The sequence below is a fragment of the Tenrec ecaudatus genome, chromosome 1 (assembly GCF_050624435.1).
Source record: "Tenrec ecaudatus isolate mTenEca1 chromosome 1, mTenEca1.hap1, whole genome shotgun sequence".
Classification (NCBI taxonomy): domain Eukaryota; kingdom Metazoa; phylum Chordata; class Mammalia; order Afrosoricida; family Tenrecidae; genus Tenrec; species Tenrec ecaudatus.
This window is the reverse complement of record NC_134530.1, coordinates 115,183,676-115,202,815: the sequence shown is the minus strand read 5'-3', so window position 1 is coordinate 115,202,815 and position 19,140 is coordinate 115,183,676. Positions and strand designations below refer to the sequence as shown.

The window sequence follows — 19,140 nt, the reverse complement described above, 5'->3', positions numbered from 1 at the left end:
ACACATCGCAGGACCAAGATCTCTGTCTGAAGTGGAGGTACCCCGAGACCAGATGCATCAGTGACTCTGGAACGGCGACTCAAAGGGACAGCACCAGTTAGTGCTTTGCCTGCTTTTATCAGGGCATGACATAGAATAAAATTTTAAATACATTATCTCAATAAACACAGTATAATTCATTTATACATATAATTTATTCATTTATTATCAGATTAAGAACCGTGTTTGTTTTACACAACAGATTATTGGGGGTAGTGGGATGCCTAGCAATCTTAACAACCTGTGATATGGAGATGACACAAACTTGCTTGCTGAAAGCGAGGGAGACTTGAAGCACATGCTGAGGAAGATCGAGGATGGTAGCCTTCACTGTGGATTACAGTTTAAGGCAAAGACGACCAAAATCCTATAGGTAACATCGTGACAATAGGTAACATCGTGACAAATGGAGAAAACATGGAAGTTGTCCAAGATTCTGTCTTGTTTGGTTTCACAGCCAGTGTTCACGGCTGCACGGCAGCAGTCAAGAGCTCAAAAGACAAGTGCCCTAGGTAACTACATCTGCTGCCCAAGACCCGCCTAGAGAAGGAAAAGCAAGGACGTTACTTTGAGGACTAAGGTACGTCTGACCCGAACCATGAGAGTTCCCATTGCCTCGTATGCAAGTGAAATCTGGACCTTGAACCAAGAAGCATCGGTACATTTAACTTATGGTGCTGGTGCAGAATAGGGAAATTGTTGTGGACTGCTAATAGGACAAATCCATCTGTCTTGGAAGAAGTATGGCCAAAGTCCTCCTTAGAGGCAAGGATGGACAGATTTTTCTCTTGCATGCTTTGGTTATATTTCAAGAGAAACCAGTCCCTGAGAAGGACCAAGAACCATCATGTTTGGTAAAGTAGCGGGGCAGCAAAGAGAGAAAGGCTCTCCGGGAGAGGGCGTGACACGATGGCTGTGACAGCGGACTCAAGCATGGGAGCAATTGTGAGGCTGGGCAGGGCTGAGGAGTGTCATGTGCTGTGGTGCATAAGGTCGCTGTAAGTGGGAGTTGACACAATAGCACCTAACAACAACAGCAACAAGCCTAGTAGTTTGTTTTGTAATGTAATAATACCATCAATGAGTAACTAGTTTTGTAAGATTCATGGCATTAGAGTTTTAAGAAATTGATATTTTGACTCAAGTAACAAATGTTTGCTGAATGCTTTTTGTACACACTCTGGAGGCAGACACTTCTGTTTGCTGATGAATACGTAACTGATGTATGATTAATACCACGTACCTACATTCATAGGATTGTGGTGCGCATTAGAGATAGAGAATGAAATTTCCATTTCAGGCAGACATTGTGCCTAAGAGTGTTTATAGAGTATGAATAAATAACTGGTTCAGTGTGGGAGGTGGCTGAATAGAAGTATTTAAATGTACTATTGGTAAATAAAGAAAATAATTATTTAGGGAAATTGGGAATGCTCTAGAGATGCATTTTGAGTTAGGACAACTGGAAAGAGTAGCCTTTCTGAGAACATGGTTAAGATTATTTAGTCAGAGAAATCAAAGGCAAGAGATCTGAGAGTGAGTAAAGGAATAAAATGATGATTTATTAATATTAGCTGATGGTCAAGTTAATATGCATCTACCCATTTAATGTCTAGATTCACACTAACTTGGGGGAAGCTAAAGCCACCAGAGGCCCTGGGTGGTGCAAACCATCGAGTGACGTGCTAGGCGTTGAAAGCAACAGCCACAGCCCCTTCAGAGGCCCTCTGGAAGGCAGGCCCAGTGATCTGTTTCTGCAAAGGCATAGCCTTGAGAACTTCGTGGAGCAATCCTGCCTTGTGAACTTGAGGTCCTATGAGTCCGAATGGAATCGCCAGCAGCGAACAAAAAGCAGCCATTAGAACGTTGTAGTATTTTAATGCAAAAATTCACATCCACATCCAATGTCATATTCTTATTCATATTTACATTTCTTCATTTTTTTCTTTCTATTTCCTATTTGAAATTGAAATCTCACTTAAAAACAAACATAAGACCTTTCCAAGAGTGTGAAGTTAGTTAGATGAAAAAGTTATGTTAGTCCGGAGACACTCGTGTGTAAGAGAGGGCTCTAGATCAAAGAGCAGCTGCGCTGAGAAAACCTCCCAGCTCAGTCACTCTCTGGCCTCTTGTCTTTCATTTCTCTCACCAAATTATCTTAAACAACATGTCCTCAGAAAGGCTGCTCTCTGAGAGCAGGGCATGGGGCCAGCATCTGACCCCTCTGACTTCACAAAGAGCAAGAACATTCAAAGGCAACATCCTCCAATCTTAAAGAAAACACCAAAACAATTCTGATACCAACCATCCTCTGAAGGCACTTGTGCGTCTCTGCTGGCTTTGATATGAATTGAAATGGCTACAAAGAACTCTCAGTCAATACTCATTGTGACAGCTAGGTTTTATGTGACCTGGCGTGGGGTGTTGGGGGGCTGGGGTGTGTGTGACAGGATTCTCTCCATATGCTCGGACATAGTGTGGCCAACTCCATTGTGGGATCTTCTGTGAAGCCAGCAAGCAGTTGTGGGGAGAAAAGACCTTAATCTGGTCACAGCCTTGCTATGAAAAGTAGGTTTCATTCAGGGTGTGGTCTCTTCTGTGTATCAATTGATGGGATGTGGAAGCTATCTCACTTCTGCTGGATTTGGATCCTGAATCTGTTTCATTGATCTCCTGCTGATACCAGGAGCCATCAGTGGACTGATGACCTTGGATTAATTCAGGCATCAACAATTCATATCATTCAGCATCCACCTCTCTGCTTCACCTTTCTGCTTCCTGTTCCTCAGTGCCTGTACTGGTACACTAGTCAGGAGATGCTGTCACCTTACATCTCACCCACAGACTTGCAGTGGACTGGGCTTACCCACTTCTACAATGGTGTGTGCCATTTCTTGATATAAATCTCTCTATACCCACACATACAAGTTTCATTCATTATGCATCTCTAGAGAGCCCAGCCTAACACACTCATGATTATGGGATTTATTAGAGAAGTTAGTAGGTTACAATGCACGATCAGAAATTCTCAAGATAGAGTTTTCAAGTGAGGAGAGCCTCCTTCAGCTATACCCACAGGACCTCTCACTAGTCCTTTGCTTTTCAATCATTTGGTCCCTTGGCTTCTACTTTGCCTGCGCAATATTATAAGGTTCTTTACTGCTGCCAATAAATACCTAAATGGCACACAAACACCAAAACCAACTCACTGCTTTCAAGTTGATGCTGACTCAGAGTGACCCTGTAGGACAGAATAGAATTGACCCTGTGAGATTCTGAGATTGTAACTCTTTATGGGAGTGGAAAGCCCCGTCTTTCTGAGGAGTGGCTGGTGGTTTCAAACTGCTGACCATGTGAGTCGCAGCCCAACTTGTAACCACTATGCCACCAAGTGCCCTTCATAGCATGCCAGTCTGCTATAACCCTTAGCTCAAGGGTGCTCATCTCTGATTCTGTGGGTCAGCAAACCCAACTTGCCCAATTAAGTTCTGGAGGTATCCCAATCTGCAGGTGTGTCTCTCTTCAGAAGGTCCTCGCTTTCACTCCAGGGGCTGAGAACCCTACTCTCTGTCTTGTGCTTTGACTCGTGTTTACGCTGCCTCGTGCTTTGGTGCTCTCTCTTCTAGATGGAGGAGGTTCAGAGACAGGAATCTGTTTCCAGAGGCTGCATGCCACTCCTGGCTCTTCTTTCTTGATGACAGGAGACCCCCTGTTCCTATCTCTGAGATAACTCATTTTAAACCCAGAGCAATGGCAAAACTGGCCAATTCACACCGTTCAGATCTATACACCGTATTTGCATGGTACCACCCAGCCATTTAGTGAGAATCACAAAGACTATGACTAGAAGAGCCATATCCAATAATTCACGTCACCACACACCAAGTGACTGGGAAAGATCAGTATTTTGTGCCCATTCTCAAGAAAAGTGAGCCAGAAGAATGCATAAACCATCAAGCAATATAATTCATACTTTATAAAAGTAAAATTTTGCAGAAGATAATTGAAAAACAGCTGCAGCTGGGCATCAGTTAGGAAATCTCAAAAACTCAAGTTAGATTCAGAAAAGGATGTGGAATGAGGGATATAACCACTAATGGCAGGTGAATATTGGCTGAAAACAGATTACTAGAAAGGTTTACCTGTGTTTATTGACTTTTCAGAGGCATTTGACTGTGGATCATAACAAATGATCGCACTGTGAAGAATGGAATGTCCATAACACTTCTTTGTGTTCCTTGTGGAATCTGTATCTAGATCAGGAGGCAGTCACTAGAACAAAACTAGGAAATACTGAGTAGTTTCAAATCAGAAAAGTTGTGTGTCAGGGTTTTATTCTTTCACCATGTTTAAAAAATCTGCACGCTGGGCAAATTATCTGAGAAATTGGATTATATGAAGAAGAGCACAGCATCCGGACAGGGGAGGACTACTAACAACTTGCAATATGCAGATGACACAAATTTGCTTGCTGAAAGCAAAGAGGATTTGAAACACTGTAGAAGATCACGAACAAAGGAGGCTGGCAGGCAATGGGGAGCTAACAGCAATGCGCACAAGAAGGAGAAATGTCCTGGAATTGATGCTGCAGAGGGTTGCGCTACTTTTATGAATGGGCTTGAACTATATGGTTTCTCTGTGAAGTTATTAAAAATAAGCAAAACAATTTTTAAGGAAAGAAAAACTACACCTTCAATATGGGTTATAGCTCAAAATAAAGAAAACAAAAAGCCTTCCAAATGGACCCATAAGCAACATCATGATAAACAGAGAAACGATTGAAGTTGCCAAAGATTTCATTTTACTTGAATTCATAATCTATGCCCATGAAAGCAACAGTTAAGCAATCAAAAGATGTATTGTATGATGAAAAGACATATTTATAGTATTCAAAAGCAAGCCTGAAGACCGTCACTAGATATATGCCTGAGGACCCACAGATTGTCCCCAACTCCCTCATGATCCATGTCAATGACGACTTCTCAGATCAGCTGGTGAACCTTCTGATCCTTAACTCCCGTCCTCAACCTTCTCTTTCCCAGCGTCTCCCACAATGAGGTAAGATCTAGTACACAATCTTTGTATTCTACAACACTAGTAGAGAATCTCTGCTCAGGTCATTGAACTATGATGGATACAGGAATAATAATATTCTTTTCTGGATATACTATCATCGAATCAAAAAGAGGAGTCTAGATTTCCTTCATATGTATGGATTTTGAATTTCTATTAATCTCAAGGCTGTGGGTCCCTTGGGGGAACAAATAAATGCCTGACAACTACCCGAAAGGTTGATGGTTCCAACCCATTTAGAAAAGCCAACCTCCAAAGGAAATCTTAGTAATCTGCTTTTGAAAGACCAACGTCCTGGAAACCCTAAAGGAGGAGAGTTGTGCTCGGCAGCACATGGGCCAGATCGGACTCTGGTTTGGGGAGTTAATATTCAAAACCCTCTGAATTAGTCTTTCTACCTCCATTTATCCTGGTTCCAATATGTCCCACACACGGCTGCTGGGCAAGTTTTCCTGAATTACATATGACTTGTTCCCTGTGGTCAAAGGGAATCTGCGATGATAACTCAGTAGCAGGACTGGAGAACCGCTCTGATGTTAACAAAAGACAAAGGTTCCTAGAGAGAGGTGTCCAGTGGAAAAACAGGAAGGGATGTACTTAATAGGTGGGAACTAAGTTTTCTTTACTGAATTAAATTTTGATTGTGAATTAGAGGAGGATGAATTATCAGATCAAGTCTGCATTCAACAGCTCAAACTCCTCATCATCACCCCACCCCCATTCTCTCCCGCCCCCTTCCCTGATTTCTCTTCCCCCTCTGTGGGTCTCTGTCTTCCCTTTCATAACCCAGAACCTGTCCACTGTATGTCCCCTGCTTCATCTCCCCACATTTGCCCTTCCTTCCTGGGGACGTCTGAGTGCTTGTATCTCTTTGGCATGAAAATCGTTGTCTTGGTTAGATATGATAGCGGGCTCGTATATTTTCCCTTTTGTGATAGAGTAACTTTACCCAGCATAATAATCTCTAGTTCCATCTCTGTCCTGAGGTGATTTCCTCATTTGGGCTGTTTCCAACTTCTCGCTATCGTAAACAGTGCTGCGATGAACACGAAGTGCATATGTCTCTTTGTGTTATGGCTCTTACTGTGTGAGCACTATTAAGAGGCTAGTTACCAGTCACTGGATGATGAGGGAAAGGATGGTAATGGGGCACAGAAAAGTAATCAAAGTTTTATAAAGGTAATTACTGATTCCAGACTAATAAAAAGAACACAAGAAAAGATAACATATTGGGAGGGGGGAGTGGGGAGAGAGGGAAGAAATGAGGAGCTGATACCAAGGGCTCAAGTAGAAAGCAGGTGTTTTAAGAATGATGATGGCAGCATATGTACGAATGTGCTGGACACAAATGATGTATGTACGGATTGTGAAAAGAATTGTATGAGCTCCTAATAAAATGATTTTTAAAAATGATAAAAAAGAAAAGATAGCATATTATTTGGTATTTTTTTACTCAGAGGTGCAAACCTGTTAGCTTTAAAAATGTAACATAGTTGATGGAAGAAAAGAAGTATATTTAAGAAGGGAGACAGCATAGAATTTGGAACACAGATGGCGTTTCTGGGCTTTGAAAGGAAGGGGGACATTCCTTTCACTCTATCCAATGGGGAGAAGGAGAAAGCAGATGCATAAGCAGACAGGTTTTTATGTCTAAGATGAGAAAACGAAGCTGTCTGAGTTCCTTTCCCCTATCTCTCTCCTTGCTAGGTGAACAATATCCATGTTGTTTTCCCAGGGCAGCCACCTTGACCTCCTTATTGTTGTGCTATTCCTAGTTGCCTTGGAGTTTATTCCAGCTCATGGTGATGTCATGCATACAATAGATAAAAGCAAAAATAAAGACGGATAAATGAAGTGTCCAAAAGCAAAGATGCCATTTTAAAGACCAAGCGCCTGACCCAAGCCATGATATTTTCATTGCCTCAGATACATGAAAGTTGGACAAGGAATAAGGAATACTGATGAGAATGGATGCTTTAAAATTATGGTACTCACTTGGGATGGTCTCTGAAGGCAAATGTAGACTCCTAGCAAGGAGAAAGGCAAAGGGCTAGAGAGAGAGAGACAACTTCTCACTACCTCTCATTAAGACCTTTCTTATAAAAGACCACACCCCTAAGGAGGCCGTGTTAGTCCAGGTTGACTAAGAAACAAATTCAGGGACACTCGTGGGTGTAAGAGACAACATTATATCAAAGAGTATTTGTATGTTAAAAAAACATCCCAGCCCAGTCCAGATCAAGTCGGATATTAGCCCATATGTCCAATACCAGTCTATAAATTACTCTTCCGACTCATACAACCCATGCAATGATGCTAAATACAGTAAGATCACAGGCTTGTGGGTGAAGTTTTCTGGCTCCAGTGGTGGTGGAAGCATCTCAGCATTGGCATGGGTCTCCTCATGGCTCCTCTAGCTCCAGGCTCTGGCTACCATCAGCATAGACCTATGTGGCTTGTCAACAAGAATGTGAAGCTGAGAGAGAGCTCCCAGAATCCTTATGAGAAGGCCACACCCACAAGGAGGGATCAGGCTGTGACCTGATTGATAGGCTAGACTCCACCCCTTCATTCTTATTTATCAAGTTGACATGAACTACCAAAGAGGCATCAGTAGGTTACCACCTGGTTTACAGGTTGGACTCCAGCCCTACCTCCACACAGGTACTATCAAGTTGATATAAAATCGAATCACCACAATGTCTTATAGGAGAAGATAGCCTCAACTTTCTCCCAAGGCATGATTGTATTCAAACAGCAAAGCTATCCGTTATCAGTCAGCCCAGCTTACAACCCACTACTTGACCATGGCTCCTACTTAGACATGCGTATAACCAAATAAAAGCAAGTTCAAGATCTTTGATCCACTCCAGAATGAGAGTCTTGATATGCAAAATGACAAGTGGCTGAGATCAGTATACAATCTAAATCTGTAGGAAATTAACCATGATTATGTCTACACATCAATCCCTTCCCTGGAAAAAGAAATCGCTAACTATTTCAAAGCAATTTTCTCAATGGTTGGAGGATTCTTTTAACACCCAACCACTTGACAGAGAACTTTTCAAATTCAAACTCCACAACAAAAATGATAAAGTGATGACTTTTCTTCTGCTTCCATTGCCTAGCCCAGTATCAGCAACAGCCATGACGTCCTTAACCGGCTTTTACCCAATCACGTTTTAAGTGATAGTGGCATTCGGCGCTCCATCCCTGACTGCAGGAACAGCATTGGGGATGTTCAGGATGCTCACCATTTGGACACGAATGCTGAAAATGGTCTTATAGTTGCTAGGAAAGCAGGACCTGGGATATACAGCTCTGGAAGAAAGGGGGACTGGACTGATGATAAGGTGTCCTGCTCTCTATTTAACAGAGAGGGTGGGATTCATCTGCTCTACATCAGCCAGTTTCCCTGTTAGTGTTTTGACTGTCTTATGTTTGTTTGTTTGTTGTTTAACTATGCAAGATAAGCAGGATAGGCAATCTTACAGAGATAGCGACTGGTCTGATGGTTCCTGGGTATCATGGGAGGAGGTGAGAGTGGGGAGCCAACAATGACAGGTACAGGGGAATATTAAGTGTTTTAAAATGATGGTGAGGAGGGTACAGCTTTTCTGGTCATGTTTGAGTAAGAGAGTTGAATCAGAGGAATTACTTACAGGTGAACAATGGGAAAACATGATAGTGGGGCAGGAGGAAAAAAGAAAAAGAGGAAAGAAGACAAAAATATATATGTGTATGCACACACACAAAGCCACAAGGAAACACTTGCACTTTGCACCTCTGCTTAAATTTTACCTCAGTATAAGAGAGATTTGTTCTAATAATGTGGCATTGTATGATACTCACCTTCCTGACAGGTTTGTTCAGATAATGTTGCAGTGTATGATACTCACCTTCCTGACACGACTGCTAAAGACAAAATGAGTGCATAAGAAAATGTGGTGAAGAAAGCTGATGGTACCTAACTATTAAAAGATATAGCGTCTGGGGTCTTACAGACTTGCAGTTAATCAAGTGGCCGTCTAGCAGGGAAGCAAAGATCATGAAGTGTCAATGAGAAGAGGTATCTGAAGTTTAAAAACAAGCAACCTAATTGATGTGAAGGGGTGTGATTGTATTGGAGACCCCAAACCCACCTGTAAGATAATTGGATAGTCCCTCCCAGAAGGGTCACAAAAAAGGGATGAAAAATCCAGGGTATGGTAAAGCATGGATGAACCACATAACTATCCTCTAGTTCTTTAATTTTTCCTCCCCTTAATATTATGGTTTTTATTTGTTTTACCTCATTAATCATGTGAGATTTACTTATGTCCATTTATATATTTAAGATTGTTTGGTACATGAAAGCCAAATTAGATAACCCTTCAGAAATAGTAACAGGAGTACTTGTTCCCTGAGAGTATGGAAAGAGAGGGGGGCAGGGAGGGAATGGGGAGCTGATAGCATTGATGACTGTAGAACCCCACTCAATGGGATTGAACAACAGAATTACCGTATATACTCGTGCATAAAGCAAGTTTTTCAGCACATGTTTTATGCAGTTTTTGTGGTAAAATTAAGTGCCTTGGCTGATATTCGGGTTGGCTTATACTCGAGTATACACGGTATATGTCAATGGATATATTGGATTGTGTAAAATATGGCCAAAAAACTCCACGATTATAAAACAAATAAGGGTTCCCGGGGGGTAAGTTGGAGGAAGGAGGGAATAAAACGGTGCTGATATCAAGGGGTTCAAGAAGAAAGGAAATGTTTTGAAACTGACTGTGGTAGCAATTCTACAAAACTGCTTGATGTGATTGAACTATGGAATGTTATGATATCTATAAGAACTCTCAATAAAAATTTAATAAAATTTAATAAAAATTTTTAAAATACTGTAATTAATATTGGTAATTCTGATCTATTACTTTGTACTGCTTTCAACCGGAGATAGTCAACGTTTATTATGCCAATCTGGCCGACAAACACATGCGGGGCTACTTGAAGGAAGGAGAGATAAATGGCTCAGTGAGCCTCACCTTTCGAGTTCTCATGTCTCTTGCTTTCTGATGGTCAGACCAGGGTGCAGCTGCCTCATCCAGTTCCCTGCTTCAGCCAGCAAGGCTCACTTCCTGCAAGACATCCATGAGAAGAAATCACATGGACCTACCCTGATGCAACCCTGGGTGCTGGAGCAGCCATGTGTAGACCCCTGCCAGCACATGCTTACACACTCATTGATTCGGCTTTCCTCCTGCAGTCGGTGTCATTGTGTGTGTTTTGTGAGATGGAGGAGGACCTTGTGGATTGGTGTTGGACATATGGGCTACTATTGGACTTGTGAGCTTGGGCAGCACTGAGTTGGGATGTTTTCCTGAGGTGCACTTACCCTTTATATAAAACTTTCTCTTATACATATGAGTTTCTGTGGATTTGTTTCTCTGATGTACCCAGACTAACACACAACTCAAACCACTGTGAAAATTATCACAATTCAATGCTTTGACTCCTGAAATTCTATTGAACATACATTCCAGCATGGCTCACTCACTGCCATGGAGTCGATTCTGACTCATAGTGACCCTGTAGGATAGGTTAGAACTTCCACTCTGGGTTTCCAAATTGTCACTCTTTCCAGGCATAGAAAGCCTGCCTTTCTCCTGTGGGGTGACTGGTAGCTTCGAACTGCTGATCTTGTGGTTAGCAGTCCAATGCATAAGCTATATGAAGGAGGAGTAAAAACAAACGGGCATCTCAAAATTTTCAGAGAAGTAGAAATATAGTAGCACTGGAGCAAGGTACAGATCATTGAAAAGATGAGTGAGAAAAATTGTTCGAGGCAAAAATTGTTTGAAAAGTGACACAAGCTGTCTATTGAAATCTTGTATCTTAGGTCATCAGTAACTGTGGTCACCGTAGAAAGCTTTATTCCCCTTGTTCCCCAAGGAAAGCCCAAAGTCAGGTAGACATTGTGATAGTTGGGCTTTGTGTTCATTTCACTCATAATTCTCTGCTGGGTTTGATAATCCATTGAAATGACTACATGGAACTCACAGGCAGCATACAAGTTTATGGGGTTTATTAGGGATGCTAATAATTTACAACATGGGAGGATGCAGTCCTTCAGTCCACAGCACCTGTTTTAAGCCATGCTGGTAGGCAGCACACTCTCTGGTCCTTGGCCTGTCACTAATGGAGTTGCTAGGCCTTGGCTTGTGTGGGACAGAAAAATGGCTGCCACTCTGCCTCATTGCCTCAATCCCAACACAGATCCTGTGCACTGTGTCTATGTGGCTCCTTTATACTCTTCTCCATCTCTGTCAAGGCCTCCACTGCCTCTAACACTTCAGGGAGGGTCTTGTACTACTCATTTGGTGGATCTTCTTTCTTGACAGAAAAAAATTTCTCTGTTTTTGTTTCTGAGATAGCTCTCCTACTCAGAGGAATGGAAATACTGACCAGTCCCTAAACTAGAGTCCTCTACATTTTATATGCATAATCCCACCCAATCATTTCGTGGGAGTTACATAGAATATGGATAAAAGAGAATAAGCAATTTCACTTTATCACAGCATCTGTGAACTTACTACACAGATTGCTCTTCTAGTGATACATAGTATCTTCAATATTCTTTAGCAACAATATAATTCAAGTACATAAATTCTTCTGGACATTCTTATTTGTAGTACAGTTTTCATATGCATGTCAGGCCATGGAGAAGGCCATTGCTTAGGTTAGACACACCTTAGTCCTCAAAGTGACATATTTATTCTTTAACACTCTATTTTATTAATTTCTTATTTTTTTTAAATTGGGAGTTAATACATATATCAGTCCATAGTTCAATCACAATCACAATTGTTGCACAATTGCTGCCTATGTTAGATAGGGTTCTCTAGAGAGACAAAACCAGATTGCTAGGAATTATATACATATAATTACTATATATAATAATTATATATATATAATAATGATAGATATATAACACAAGAAATGAACCATTTAATTATATACAGATAGATATATAATACAAGAAATGAACAGTTAAATTATAAAGCAGTGAGACACTAGCAGTTCTTTAAGTCTTGAGGGCCACCAGTTCCTCCTCTGTAGAGAGAGCTGGGCTATATATACCCAGGCAGCAAACAGCAAGGCAGGTCCCCAACTGTCTGTCCCCAGCTCCAGAGATGTACATTCAAATCGTGTGGGCGTAGAGACCTCAACTTACAGTGACACACGCTACAGGCTAGGCGTCCCACAGTAGTGAACCCTTTAAATTGAGGCACAGAACAAGCATGGCAGCTGCACGCTGGTCTGATGATTAAAGAGCGAGAGACAAGAAAGACGAGGCTCACCGAGCCATTTATCTGTCCACCCTTCAATTCATCCCACGTGTGTTTATCAGCCAGTCTGGCACAGTAAACTATCGCACTGTCATAATCAGTTTCCAAACATTCTTTTCCTTCCTGGACTCCTTGACCTCGGTTCCCTTTTACCACCCCACCCTCCACTGTACCCAGCCCCCCAGAAACTGCTATTCTATTTGCTGTTCCTATAGGTTCATCAATCCTGAAACACAGAAAAACATATAACACACATTCAAGAGGCTGACCCCAATGGCATAACACATCTGAGATAAACCCCAATATGAACAAACAAAAACAATTCAGAAAATGTTGAAAACCAACTGGCAAGATTTTAACTGTTCAAGTCAGGTTTGTCCATTTGTTCCTCATTAGTCGTCTCTCCAAGGCACTCTGTTGAGTTGATCATCAGACGCGTATTCCCTCTGTCCTTCCCACCAGTGAACCTTGACCGTATGTAGCAGCCTTGCCCTTGCAAACCATCATTTGATTTCATGCCTGCTGCTTCCATTAGCATTGATTGTGGATGCAAGTAAAATGAAATCTTTGACAATTTCATCTTTTCTCTGTTAATTATGCTGTGGCTCTGACTGTGAGATTTTTGTTTTTCTTTGTTTTCTTTACATTGAGTAGTAATCCATTCTGAGGGCTATAGTCTCCGATCTTCATCAGTAAGTGCTTCAAGTCCTCTCGGCTATTGTCACCTGCTATTTACAGGTTGCTAATAAGGCTTTCTCTAATCCTGATGCCTCACTCTTTTATAATATAGTTCCATTTATCAGTTTATTTGCCAGCAAAAATATTGAATAAATTTAGTGAAAAGATACAACCCTGACACACATTTTACCTAGTTTTTTCCCCATTTCTTTTTTTAATGTTTTTAAATTAAAAAAATCATTTTATTAGGGGCTCATACAACTCTTACCACAATCCATACATACATCAATTGTGTAAAGCACATTTGTACATTTATTTCCCTCATCATTCTCAAAACATTTGCTCTCCACCTAAGCCCCTGGAACCAGCTCTTCATTTTTCCCCTCCTTCATGAACCCTTGATAATTTATAAATTATTATTTTGTCAATCTCGGACTGTCCGATGTCTCCCTTCACCCACTTTTCTGTTGTTTGTCCCCCAGGGAGGAGGTTATATGTAGATCCTTGTAATCGGTTCCCCCTTTCCACCCCACCCTCCCTCCACCCTCCTGATAACGCCACTCTCAGCACTGGTCCTGAAGGGATCATCTGCCCTGGATTCCCTGTATTTCCACTTCCCATCTGTACCAGTGTACATCCTCTGGTCTAGTCAGATTTGTAAGGTAGAATTGGAATCATGATGGGGGGTGGGGGGAGGAAGCATTTAGGAACTAGAGGAAAGTTGTGTGTTTCATCATTGCTATACTTCACCCTGTCTTGCTCATTTGCTCTCTGCAGCCAATTGCCTGCTGATGGGCTTTGTGTCTCCACCCTGCACTCCCCCTCATTGACAATGCTAGATTTTTTGTTCTGATGATGCCTGATACCTGATCCCTTCAACCACTTGTGATTACACAGGTTGGTATACTTCTTCCATGTGGGTTTTGTTGCTTCGGAGCTAGATGGCTGCTTGTTTACCTTTAAGCCTTTAAGACCCCAGACGCTATATCTTTTGATAACCAGGCACCATCAGCTTTCTTCGCCACATTTGCTTATGCACCCGCTTTGTCTTCAGAGATTGTGTCAGGAAGGAGAGCATCATGGAGTGCCAGTTTAATAGAACAAAGTATTCTTTCATTGAGGGAGTACTTGAGTGGAGGCTGGCTGCTCAGTGTCCATCAGCTACCTTAACACTAAATCTATACATATATGCACATAGATCTATTTCCTCATTCTCATATATAAATATATTGACATATGTACATGCCTGTATTTTGACCTCTATAAATGCCCTTTACCTCCTAGTTCTTTCTTCTATTTCCTTTTACTTTCCTCTTGTCCCACTATCATGTTCAGTCTTCATTAGGGGTTCAGTAATTCCTCTTGGTTGCATTACCCTTGATTACACCCTACCAGGACTCCTACACCCTCTTCACCACCAATTTGGATCACTTGTTGTTCCCTTTTCCCAGGGTTTGTTAACACCACTATCTTTCCATCCCCTCCCCCTCTCCCATGTCCCCCGGAACTGTCGGTCCCATTGTTTTCTCTTCCAGATTGTTCATCCACCCGATCTTATTTAGACAGACCTGCGGAGATAATAACATGCATAAAAAAGACAGAGCAAAACAAAGCAAGAAAATAAAACAACAACACAATACAATAAGCCAATGACAACAAAAAGAAGCAAAACACAACAAGAAAGAAAAGCTTGTAGTTAGTTCAAGGACTGTTTGTTGGCCTTTATGAGTGTTTTCCATTTAAGACTGTTAGGGTGCCAAGCTCTGGCCCCAAAGTCTATTTTTGGTATTCCCTGGTTTGTTGCTCTGTTCCCCTTGCTGTTCTGTTCCACACCCTTAGTGTTTTGCCTCAGTGTGGTGGGAACAGATTGGGCGGTATTCCCACACTGTTTCTCCAGTGTTGTCCCCTGTAGGGCTATGGGTCAGTGAGGGATGTCGTGTCTCATAGTGGGGCCGGCCATGTGGTCTTCTTTGTGGATTGGCTGCTCTGAGCTGCATCCTCAAGGCTCGGTGGGTCAGGATGTTCTCCACTCTCTTCCACCCCTTCATTTGCTCCCATGTGCTCTGATCAGACATCTCTCTCTCTCAGAGCTGCAGATTCATTGCTATCCTCTGGAATAAATTATTCTGGGGAACCTTTCCTAATTTCAAACCATATAGCATTCTGTTTTAGAATGCTTTCTGTATAGGTTTCACATGTGGTCATGTTGTAGAATTCCCAGTGGTACCCACATTCTGTTAGCATCCACACAGTCGAACGCCTTTGCAGAGTCAATAAAACACCAACAACATCTTTGTTATTCTCTTATTTCAGTCAATATCCATCCCTAAAAACAGGGATGAACACATGAAGCACATCGCCACATGGGAAGAGTTGGAGGAAATTATGCTATGTGAATAAGCCAAATACAAAAAAGAAAGTATAACACGAGTCCACAGAGGTAAGCTTAAACAGCACAATGGACACAGGGGAAAAGCTATTAAATGCATCAATTCCAGGGGTGTGGGGGGCAAGGGAGGTCCAGGCACTCTGGCAGGGGTCAGACCCAACCCAGGAATACATATGGCAGCCAACTAAAAAGGAGGGGGAAAGAAAATAAAAAGAGAGAGTGGAGAGTACAGAAATTGCACCCAGTGTGCCCCCTCACACACACACACTGAGGCAAAACACAAAGAGAGCATAACAGGACAACAAGGGGAGCAAAGCAATGAAGTCCTTAAGGAATCCTGAAAGCAGACTTTAGGGGGACCAGATTGGCACCCCCTCAGAATTAGTTGGAAAGCATTCATAAGGGTCAGCAGACAGACCTGGAACTATTTATAAGCTTGCTTCCCCTCCTCCCCTGTCTGTCTATTTACACAAGATAGGGAGGATACACAATCCTGAAGAGAAAACAACTGTACCAATGGTTATGGGGGGAACATGGAAGAGGGGGAGGTGGGGAAAAGGAAGAGGGGATCCAAGACACCCAGGGACAGGGGACAAAAAGTGATCTAAAATCAATGGCAAGGAGGGCATAGAATGCCTGGTGGGGGTTGATCAAGTCAGCGTAGGCGAGAGGAATTACTGTAAGCTGAATGAAGGTCAAACATCAAAGGAAATAGAGGAAAGAACCAGGAGGCAAAAGATATTTATGGAGGTCTAAATACAGGCACGTACATATGTAAATATATTTATATATAATGATAGGGATATAGGTCTATGTGCATGTATTTATGTGTTAAATATTAAGGTAGCAAATGGACATTGGGCCTCTACTCAAGTCTTCCCTCAATGCAGGAACACTGTGTTCTAATAACCTCGCTTCTGTGTACTCATCTTCCCAATAGGATCGCTGAAGACAAAATGAGTGCATAAACAAATGAGGTGAAGAAAGCTAATGGTGCCTGGTTATTACAAGATATAGCATCTGGGATCTTAAAGGCTTGATGTTAAAAAAGCAGCCATCTAGCAGAGAGGCAACTAAGCCCACATGGAAGAAGCACACCAGCCTGTGTGATCATGAGGTATTGACGGGATCAGATATCAGGCATCAGAAGACCCAAAACAATCAATCATATGGTTGTGAACCAGGGGGGTTAGAGTGGAGACCTAAAGCCCATCTGTAGAAAATGGGACATCCCCTCCCAGAAGATACACAAGGAAGGGATGAGCCAGGTAGGGTGCAGTAGAGCACCAAAGAAACACACAACATTCCTCTAGTTCTTTTTTTTCTTTTTAAAATACCTTTATTGGGGGCTCTTACATCTCATCACAATCCATAAATTCACCCAGTGTGCCATGAACATTAGCACATATACTATCATCTTCATTCTCTTTCTTTTAAAAATTATTTTAATAGTGGCTCATACAACTCTTATCACAATCCTTACATACATCAATTGTGAGCCCATTTCTAACTTACAAATCCAGCTAGACCAGAGGATGTACACTAGTACAGATCAGAGCTGGAAACACAGGGAATCCAGGACAGATAAACCCCTCAGGACCAATAATGAGAGTAGTGATACCATGAGGATAGGGGAAAGGTGGGGGTAGAAATGGGGAACATTGCAATAATCAATGTTTAACAGCCCCCTCAGGGAAACAAACAATGGAAACGTGGGTGAAGGGAGACAGCAGAGGGTATACTATATAAAAATAATAATTTATAATTTATCGTGGGTTCACGAGGTAGAAGGGGGGAGGAAAAAAAGAGGAGCTGATACCAAGGGCTCAAGTAGAAAGAAAATGTTTTGAAAATGATGGGAGCACAGGCACAAATGTGCTTGATATAATTGATGTATGCATTGTGATAAGAGCTATAAGAGCCCCCAATAAAATGATGTATAAAACAAAACCAAAAATGGTCTTCTTTTTAGATATGAATATTTTCCTATCACAGAATTGAGTTGTAAGATCTCATTTCTTTTAAATGATGAGTGTGATGCCAGGCATGGTCAAGCTGGCACAGTAAACTCCGTGACTGTGAAACAGCAGTGCTAGTCTATTTCAGTTTACCGATGCTGGGGATTATTCGTTTTTCTATGTTTTATTTCATTTTCTGACACCTCTCAATTTTTCTCGATTCATACTTTGTATATTCCACATTCTGATTATTAATGGATTTTTACCCGTTTCATCACACTTTTGAGTGGCACCTGTGATAGATAAGGTTTTGTATCAACTTGGCTGGACCAGGATTCTCAGTGGTTTGGCAGTTAACACCAAATAATGCTCCATGGCCGGACCAAACAGCATAATCAAAGCCAAACGGTTGTAAGCCTTCACAACAGGCAAAGACATGTCCTAGGCAGGACTTTCTTGCCTCTCCCTCAATGGCAGGGGACTTGTGATTGGTTGAAGATCCATTGTTTCCTGTTGGTTTCTTGCTTCTTCTCAGAGGAAAATGGCTTCTAATCCTTCCTCAAAGGCAATAGGTCTTTACTTACACCCTGAAGGCAGCGGGGTTTGCATCTCCTTCTTCAGTGGTATTGACTGGGCTTCATTAGAGAAAAACAAACAGGCAAGGAAGGTCTTCTGCCAATCTCTTAAACATATTGATCACTCCTTTGCACCCGTGCCAATTAGGTAACTCTCCCGCCCTGTCCTCAAACTTTTTTGTTAACACCTTGTAGAGGCCAATGCCATGTCCCCTTACTGGGTTGCGCAGGTTTTATTTGGCTCATCAGTAGTCGCTGAGCCTATTCCAACTATGGAGACCCCTGCTGTATCAGACTGAAGCTGTGCTCCATTGTTTTCAATGACTTACTTCTAATTTTTTAGAATCAGATCACCAGATCTTTTCACCCAAGGTGCCTCTTGGTGGACTGGACCCTTTAACACTTCAGTTAGCAGCTAAGTTCTTTCGCTACACCCTGCAAGGGCTCCAGACTTGGCTTCAAAATTCCCCCCAAATTTAGCCTTTTTGCGTCCAGTTGAATGGTGGTCGCCATTCTTTCCTCAGTCTTCCACATTTCCATATTCAAAATTTCACGTTTCACATCTCTGAGGTGTTTTGTGATGTCAGCGGATGCATTCAAGGAAGAGTACTTTAGAAAAGGAACATTTTATAAAGTAAAGTAGTTTTTCTTGTTTTACTGTCTTCCATGTTCTTCATGTTAGTGTTGAATTCTGAAGCAACTTCTGAGCATGAGCCGCTCTGGTAGCACAGTGGGTTATGCATTGGACTGCTAGGTGCAAGAACATAAGTTTTTAACCCCCTGCCACTCCTTGGGAGAAAGGTAAAGATTTTTACTTGCCTAAAGAGCTATAGTCTCAGAATCTACAGGGGCAGTTCTCTGCTCTGTAGGTTGCTATGAATCAGAATCAACTCAATGGCAGGGAGTTTGGGGGTCTGAACATGCGAAATGATATTTCATTTTGGCAGGAAAGAATAAGGGGAGAGAATAATACCAAGGAATCTATTTTTACTCACCAAAAATGCAAAATCATCTGCAGATTATTTCTCTCCATATAATTGGATGAATTTTAGTTATTTTCCTCTGTGTTCTCTACATTATTATAGGCTCTCCTA

The 19,140-nt window shown here is 41.8% G+C and overlaps 1 long non-coding RNA gene across 1 annotated transcript in view; it reads right to left on the bottom strand.

The window, feature by feature from the left end:
- Positions 1-419: 419 nt before the first annotated feature.
- Positions 420-19,140, bottom strand: part of LOC142456538 (uncharacterized) — a 33,718-nt gene continuing 14,997 nt past the window's right edge. Inside the window, exons 2-3 of the long non-coding RNA XR_012786074.1 lie at positions 10,143-10,235; positions 420-579 (exon numbers count right to left, since the gene is read on the bottom strand). This is a non-coding gene — a long non-coding RNA (uncharacterized LOC142456538). The remainder of the gene's footprint in view (positions 580-10,142; positions 10,236-19,140) is intronic.